General features: G+C 43.2%; 1 long non-coding RNA gene across 1 annotated transcript; it reads left to right on the top strand.

Moving 5' to 3' along the window:
- Positions 1-894: 894 nt before the first annotated feature.
- LOC308477680 lies at positions 895-6,924 on the top strand. The gene is made up of 3 exons (XR_013986661.1): positions 895-954; positions 5,742-5,852; positions 6,789-6,924. It is a non-coding gene; the product is annotated as an uncharacterized lncRNA (long non-coding RNA).
- Positions 6,925-7,355: the final 431 nt, after the last annotated feature.

Below are 7,355 nucleotides of genomic sequence, written 5' to 3'. Positions count from 1 at the left end.
TCGGGTTACATACGCTTCAGGTTACATACGCTTCAGGTTACATATGCTTCAGGTTACAGACTCCGTTAACCCCGAAATAGTGCTTCAGGTTAAGAACTTTGCTTCAGGATGAGAACAGAAATTGTGCTCTTGCGGCGTGGCGGCAGCAGGAGGCCCCATTAGCTAAAGTGGTGCTTCAGGTTAAGAACAGTTTCAGGTTAAGTATGGACCTCCGGAACGAATTAAGTACCATACTTAACCTGAGGTACCACTGTATGATGTTTGAATCCCCTCTTTTTCATCCTCACTGAGGAAACAAAATCAATGGCTCTTCAAAGGGTGTTGAATTAACTGAGTGAGTTTTAGGAAAAGAAAGAAGAACAGAAGTGGGGGGAGAAAAAGAAAAAGCGGAAGAGGGAGGACTAGTGGGATATAGCAAGGAATGAGACAGGAGAGGCAGATTGTTGCAAAGAGAAGAAAAGAGCCCACTTCATGGTTATATTAGGTGGGCAAAAGGTTCAAGAACAAAGACTATATTGTTCTGAAGTTTAAGATGTTTTTCTCCCTTTGATTGACAAGCACAGTAAATCCTCAGATCATTTATACTGCTGTTTTACTCTGTTAGTGCTATAGTATTTCTGTCTCCTTTTCAGAGCTGAAGAATATCAAATGTTTAGCTATTAGCATTGCGGAGAATTCCTGGAGGAGGTAACTGTCCAGCAATTAAACTGCTGAATGAAAAGATTATGTTTGCAGATGGTTGTTATTTGTGAACCACTTTGGTATTTTGTCTTGACATGAAAAGTGGTATAGAGATTTCCCTCTCGTCCATAATACTAGTAATAATGTTGTTGTCAGGGAGACCTTTATGATGGTCACAGGCTTCTAACTGAACACAGAAGATCACTAGGTCATGTGCTTTAAACATGCATTGTATGGTCTTTAAATATATGGTGTGGATCTGCCTGCAGTCTGGTCAGTTACATATGTATTTAGCTCTAGTTTCCTTCATAAATTTCCCTCCACAGAGCTATGAATGCATTGGGTGGGAGGGGACACTCCATCATCACCATCATTGTTGGCCTTGTCCTCCAGACCTCACATATTCAGCAGAAAAGTCTAGAGGCAGCTGATGGGCAGTAACTTCAAGGCTTGCCTTAGGGATTAGCTTTGTGCGCAGTCAATCAATTGCATCTCTACCTGCCTCATATCTGGTGTCACATATGACATGCAGTGTGGGGGCAAGGGACTATGGCTTAAAGTCTCGAGGGCCAAATTTGGTCCATAGGATGGAGGCTCCCCACCCCCAGTCTCTGTGTATGGCAGTAGCATAATAAGTGAAGTGGTAGAAAGTCCTTTTCGCTCCAGGCACCCTTCCTACCAGGAACTGGAAGACTTCACAGGTGTCTTTTGGATGACAATTTCCCACTGGAAAAGGTGCCCAGAGGGAGTGGAGCAGAGAGTTTGATGCCCCAAGAGGTTCAAAACAGTTGCTGCCCCATGACACTCAGATGTCTCTCCAAATAGAAAATGGGAGCTTTCCTCGGATGCCCCCATGATAGCTCAGTTGGCTAGAACATGGTCTGATAATGCCAAAGTTGCAGGTTTGATCCCCATATGGGGCATTGCAGGGGATGGACTAGACCAGGGGTCTGCAAGCTTTTTCAGCAGGGGCCAGTCCACTGTCCCTCAGACCTTGTGGGGGGCCGGACTATAGTTTTTTTGGGGAAATGAACGAATTCCTATGCCCCACAAATAACCCAGAGATGCATTTTAAATAAAAGCATACATTCTACTCATGTAAAAACACGCTGATTCCCAGACCGTCTGTGGGCCAGATTTAGAAGATGCAGCCCCCGGGCCTTAGTTTGCCTGCCCGTGGACTAGATGATCCTCAGGGTCCCTTCCAACTCTACAGTTCTATGATTCTATGACACAGGGGTCTTTGGGGCAAGCTCCCAGTTCCGAATGGGAGGAGCCTTTGTGCTCATTTTAGACCTACAAGCTCCAAAGGAAATAAAAAGAGCTTGCAAGTCCGGCTGCTTTGCTTATTGCAGCCATGCCTCTCATGATGACCCCAGAGGGCCTGTGCCACTGCAGGGAGCTCTGGGGCAACTTTCCCCTTCCTCTTGGGAGGAGTACTTGAATAGAATGGAGTAGTGCCTCTTCAATGCTTTGCTCCCTCAGAGTCCCAGTATGTGGGAACAGGGGATGGAGAAGAAAAGGGAAACAGTCCATAATGGGAGGAGAAAGAGAGGCAGGGGTACATAATGGGGAGATAGTAATGGGCATCCTGTGCTGGAAGGTCTGAAAAAACCTGCAGCCAGCCCTACTGGTCAGTGGAAATGTAACTGGGGTGGTTTCAATACATTTGAGTTTTCCTCCTTGCCTCATTTACTGGGTCAGTTAAACTGGCATGAGAATATCTCTGATATTATGCCGGCATAGGAATCCCAATAGTAGCATATTTTCTAGATCTACTGCTACAAGGGTCTTGTGCCAATTCCTAAGGCACTCCAGCTGCTGTACATTTAGCAGAGGATTGCTTCCTGAATAATAGAAATTAGACATTCACTGGTATTGTTTAGGTTACATCCAAAAGCCCGACAGATTGATCCATATAAAACAGTAGGAGTTGTATTTTCATCCACTGTATTCTTTTGTGTGCTGTATGTCACAATCCCCCACATTCCGTATAACAGGATACAGAAAACAGTTCAGAAGTATTAAAAAAAACCATTAAAAGTATGTCTGGCATCCAATTACCGGCAGCAGTCCACTTCTGCAGAACAGGTTTTGCAAGAGTTGCTGTCTTCTGCCCAAAATATGCCCCCAAAACAAAGACAGAAAGAAACCAAAGCCTAACACCCAAATGCCAAGCAGCCCCAGTGAATTCCTTTTATGGCCCTTTCTGAACCAGAGTTCAAAGGGATGTTTTAACCAAGATTCAGCAGCATGTTCCAGCCCACAGCACAGGGGCAAACGATAGTGGGACATTTTCCATGAACATTCTAGCCTGCCCCCATCAGGAGCCAATGTTAGGATTGGGAGGTCCTGGTGCTTCGCACAGCTGCTCCAGAAAGCTGTCTGAGGCTTGCCTTTCCCAAAGTTAAAAAACCAGAAGAAACACTTTGGTGCATTGTTTAAGTAACGTAAGCCAAACTTTTCCATCCTTCCCTAATAATTTTGGTGAAATGTGCTCCCACCTCATCTTCATTTCTCTTTTTGTACACTTCTCCCTGCAAATGTCTGGAGGGAGTAATTGAAAGAGAAAATATTGGTTCAGCACTACTTTTAATGCTGGAGGTGGATATTTAACCTGTATATAATCTGGCCAAGTCTAAGTGGGGGCAGCAGATACTGGGAGGTGCGAAGCAACAACGAAGTGCTGGAGGCCAGAGCTGTGCGTGTCATGCAGTCTGCCAAGGGTAGGATAGATTGGGATCAACTGGCAGATCTCTGGCTGATTTGCAGTAGATTAGCAAGAGTTTCTGACTCATAATTGTTTAATAAAAGCAACGACCAGAGTACTTTCCCACCTAATTAGGCTCCTGAAATGAGAGGGTGGGTTAGAGAACATAATCAGGAGTGGACCTCTGAGTGCACAGACTTTAAGTTCATTTATGCCCCTTAAAATAATTCGTAGGCTCAAAACATGCTTGGAGGTACCCTGTTCCTTCGTTTGAACTGTATCTTTTCTGCATCTCTTTGCACTTTGTTGTTTCAGGATAGCGTTAAACTAATTTCACAAGCATGCATCCTTGTACTGATGCCATCCACGATACATAGTTCTTGTCTGAATTTTCCCAAATTGCACAGTGAACTGTTCAAAATACTCCAAAAGCATAGCCTATAGCAATACTTAAAACAGCTCTGTAAGGTGAGTCAGTCTTATTATCCCCCATAATGCAGATAGGGAGATGGATGCTGAGCAAGATTGGCTTTCCTAAAACCATGGCAGAGTTGAGATTTGAACCAAGAACTTCCTGTTGCACACGCTCCCTGTTGTTTTTGCCCTGAGATGTGAGATTATGAGTGGCATAGCACAGGGGAAAGCGAACAGTAGAAAACTTCTATAATCTGATGATAAATGGGGACCTGGAAAAACTCTTGTTTACAACATAGGCAAATAGAAGCTGCTGATGGATTATGTGACACATGATGAATATTTTTAACAGGTAGAAGATATTGTAAATTGCTGAGACAGTGACAATGGGAAATAGCAAGTGAAAGAAAGATACTGTCTGATAGCTAAAGAAAAGCAATTTTAGTCAGGTTTCTTGCCACTTGCAAAATCATCTTCTTGGTCCCAGCATAAAGATAAGCATCAGCAAATGGTCTGTTGTAAAGGATGGACAATAATGAGGTGATTAGTCTAGCTGAATAAATGGAGACATATTATCTGAAATGTCGTTTTCCTTAATCTGTATTATTATCTTGGAATGGAGTTCTTCTTAATATTTGAATTCTGCCTAAATCGCAAAGAATCAAATTTGTTCTTGCCTTGCTTGCCTCTATAACGTCAAAGCCAATGGCTTTCTGAATCATCCAGAACAGAGCACTTATTGTTTGAGTGTGCTCCTAGATTCAGCCCTGAATCTGTGATGCCCCAGAGCTCTTTTGCATAACTAAGGGTACTGCACCAACTGCATCCAGTCCTGAAGACGTTAGATCTGGCCCTGGTGGTGTGCGCCTTACTCATTTGCACAGCTGTAACACACTGTACACAAATCTGTCTGCATTTGAAGAGTGTTTGGAAACTTTAGCTGGTTCTGAACATTGCAGCCATACTATTGGCTGCGAACCAGGTATAGTAGCTTGTGACTCCCATGTTATCACAGTGGCAGTGGCCACCAATCCATTACTAGGCACAATTCAAAATGCTGGTTGTGACCTACAAAGCCCACTATTACTTTAGACCTGAAAGACTGTGTTTTCCAACATGAACTTGTATGGGGTTTAAGAACTTCTGGAGAGGTCCTTCTTTCTGTCCCACCAAAACTTGAAGAATGTTTGGTGTGAAGTCAAGGGAGCCTTCCCAGTGGCTGTTCCTGGGCTTTCAAACACATTGGTTGTGTTAACTGCTAAGCACCTTTATATTGGAAGGGAGGGTATAAATATGATTGATACCTAGTCAGACAGACATTGATAGGTTCCCCATCCTTTATTGAAAAGTACACACCTGCTTGATGTCACCAGTTTTTCTCCAAAAGGCAAGTGGCATCTTTATAACTCCTTGCTCGTACTTTCAGCATTTGGATCTATTATCGCAAAGAAACCAGGTATGTTCACCTCACCTCATTTGTGTCTCCTAATAACATCCACTCTAGCCATCTTGAGATAACATGAGACAACTCTTCAGATGTCTAATTATTTTTCTACACCTGGGATCATATGGAACTGCTAAGTAATGTGTGGGTGGGAGGGAAGCAAGCACATAGCATCCAGAAGGAGGAACACTATAGGTTGTTCTGTCTGTTTGGTAGGCTGTTCTTCGCCCACTGCAGGTTCCTCATCTGTGGGAGAAACAAGGGGGAATGACAAATCTAGTTTCCTTCTGGAAGGAAAATAACAGCTGCTAAATGATAATTGCCAAGCAGCTGCGAGGATAAACAAACCCACAAGCATGCGCTGCTGTTGACCCCCTAGAAGGAAACATAATTTCCTACTGCTCCACACAGCAGCTATTTGCTAAAGAAAAACAAAGGAAGAAACATTTCTAATTATTGAAAGGATTTCTTGTGGCTTTCCTTTTAATGAAGAATTCTGATGGTTTGCACTGGTTTTTAAGCAAGAGCCAGGGATGTAAAGCAAGGAATCATCTCCAAGTGCTTGCAGCTTGCAGAATGCAACAGCTTTTGCAGAGTTGACTGGTGAGGAAATAGACACAGACTTGATATCACCCCCCAACCCCACCCCACGGAATCCAGGACCGTAGTGGAATTGTAAAACGAGATATTTTGATATTTTTCTTTTCTTTTTGCTTCTGTCTAGTCTGTGGGTCCCTGAAGAAAACATTATGTCTTGTACACACACCAAGAGCTGTAGTGACTTGTATTCTGGATCAAAATAGGGGACTTCAGGGGACATTAACTGGATCCACATCCAGTTTTTCAAAGGTTCGCATTCATTTGTGTGGCATCATTTTGTTCTCTCCTGTATTTACTACAAAAAAAATCCTAGTTTCACCCTGCCCTGTTTTTAGATCTGGCTTCCACCCCAGTCTTTTCTCATACAAGAATGCCTCTCAGTGCCCTCAGGCTGTGTTATTGATTATGTCCCTCTTTCTGCTTGGTTTCACCTGTTTCTTGGCCTCATTTGTCAGATGCAATATGTCAGTCAATTCCATTAAGCATATGTGATGATTAATTGCAGAATAGCAGTGCATACTTTGCAGGACCTCCTGCAAAAACCTACACAAGAACAAAACCAAAAAAGTTGTAGTTTTTGGCAACAGCATATTGTTTCCCTGATAGGGTAAATGTTAATTGTCTGTTTCTTTCTATTATTTTAATTTTGTTTTGTTAATGTTACAAATCTTCTTATGGAACATATATTCCATAAGTTGAGAAGTATTTAATACACAGTTGTGTTTTTATACTATGTTGGAAGCTGCCCAGAGTGGCTAGGGAAACCCAGTCAGATGGGTGTGGTGAGGTATCTTTTTTGGCCAATAGTCTGATCAAACAGGGCTCCTATTTGTGATCCTTCCATCAGTAAACTAATGAGAGTCATTTATTTATTTTGCTAGTTCTTGACCTTTATTCTTTTTCTTATGTTGTTTCTGTCTGTCTGTCCTCTTCCATCAGGAACTCAGCTGTCTCTCTGTGCCTCATCCTTTTCCTGTGCTCGTGGTCATACAATGGGGCTGTCTCATTTTATCACTATGAAGAAGATTAAATGCAGAGATGATGAACAGTCCCTGCCTCCTTCTTCCACAAATGTTCCCCACCACAATGTTTACTGTCATTATGGTGGCTAATTGTAGCTGAGCAATCCTTGCACTGCAGAGATCATGCCTTCCCAGTATAACTGTTACTCCCAAGCAAATCTAATGGTTGTTGTTGTTTAGTCGTTTAGCCGTGTCTGACTCTTCGTGACCCCATGGACCAGAGCCCGCCAGGCACTCCTGTCTTCCACTGCCTCCCGCAGTTTGGTCAAACTCATGCTGGTAGCTTCGAGAACACTGTCCAACTGTCGTCCCCTTCTCCTTGTGCCCTCAATCTTTCCCAACATCAGGGTCTTTTCCAGGGAGTCTTCTCTTCTCATGAAGTGGCCAAAGTATTGGAGTTTCAGCTTCAGGATCTGTCCTTCCAGTGAGCACTCAGGGCTGATTTCCTTCAGAATGAATAGGTTTGATCTTCTTGCAGTCCATG

The sequence above is a fragment of the Podarcis pityusensis genome (assembly GCF_964106645.2).
Source record: "Podarcis pityusensis genome assembly, chromosome: 5".
Classification (NCBI taxonomy): domain Eukaryota; kingdom Metazoa; phylum Chordata; class Lepidosauria; order Squamata; family Lacertidae; genus Podarcis; species Podarcis pityusensis.
Note: the sequence above shows the minus strand (reverse complement) of the source record. Positions and strands in the feature narration are given on the sequence as shown.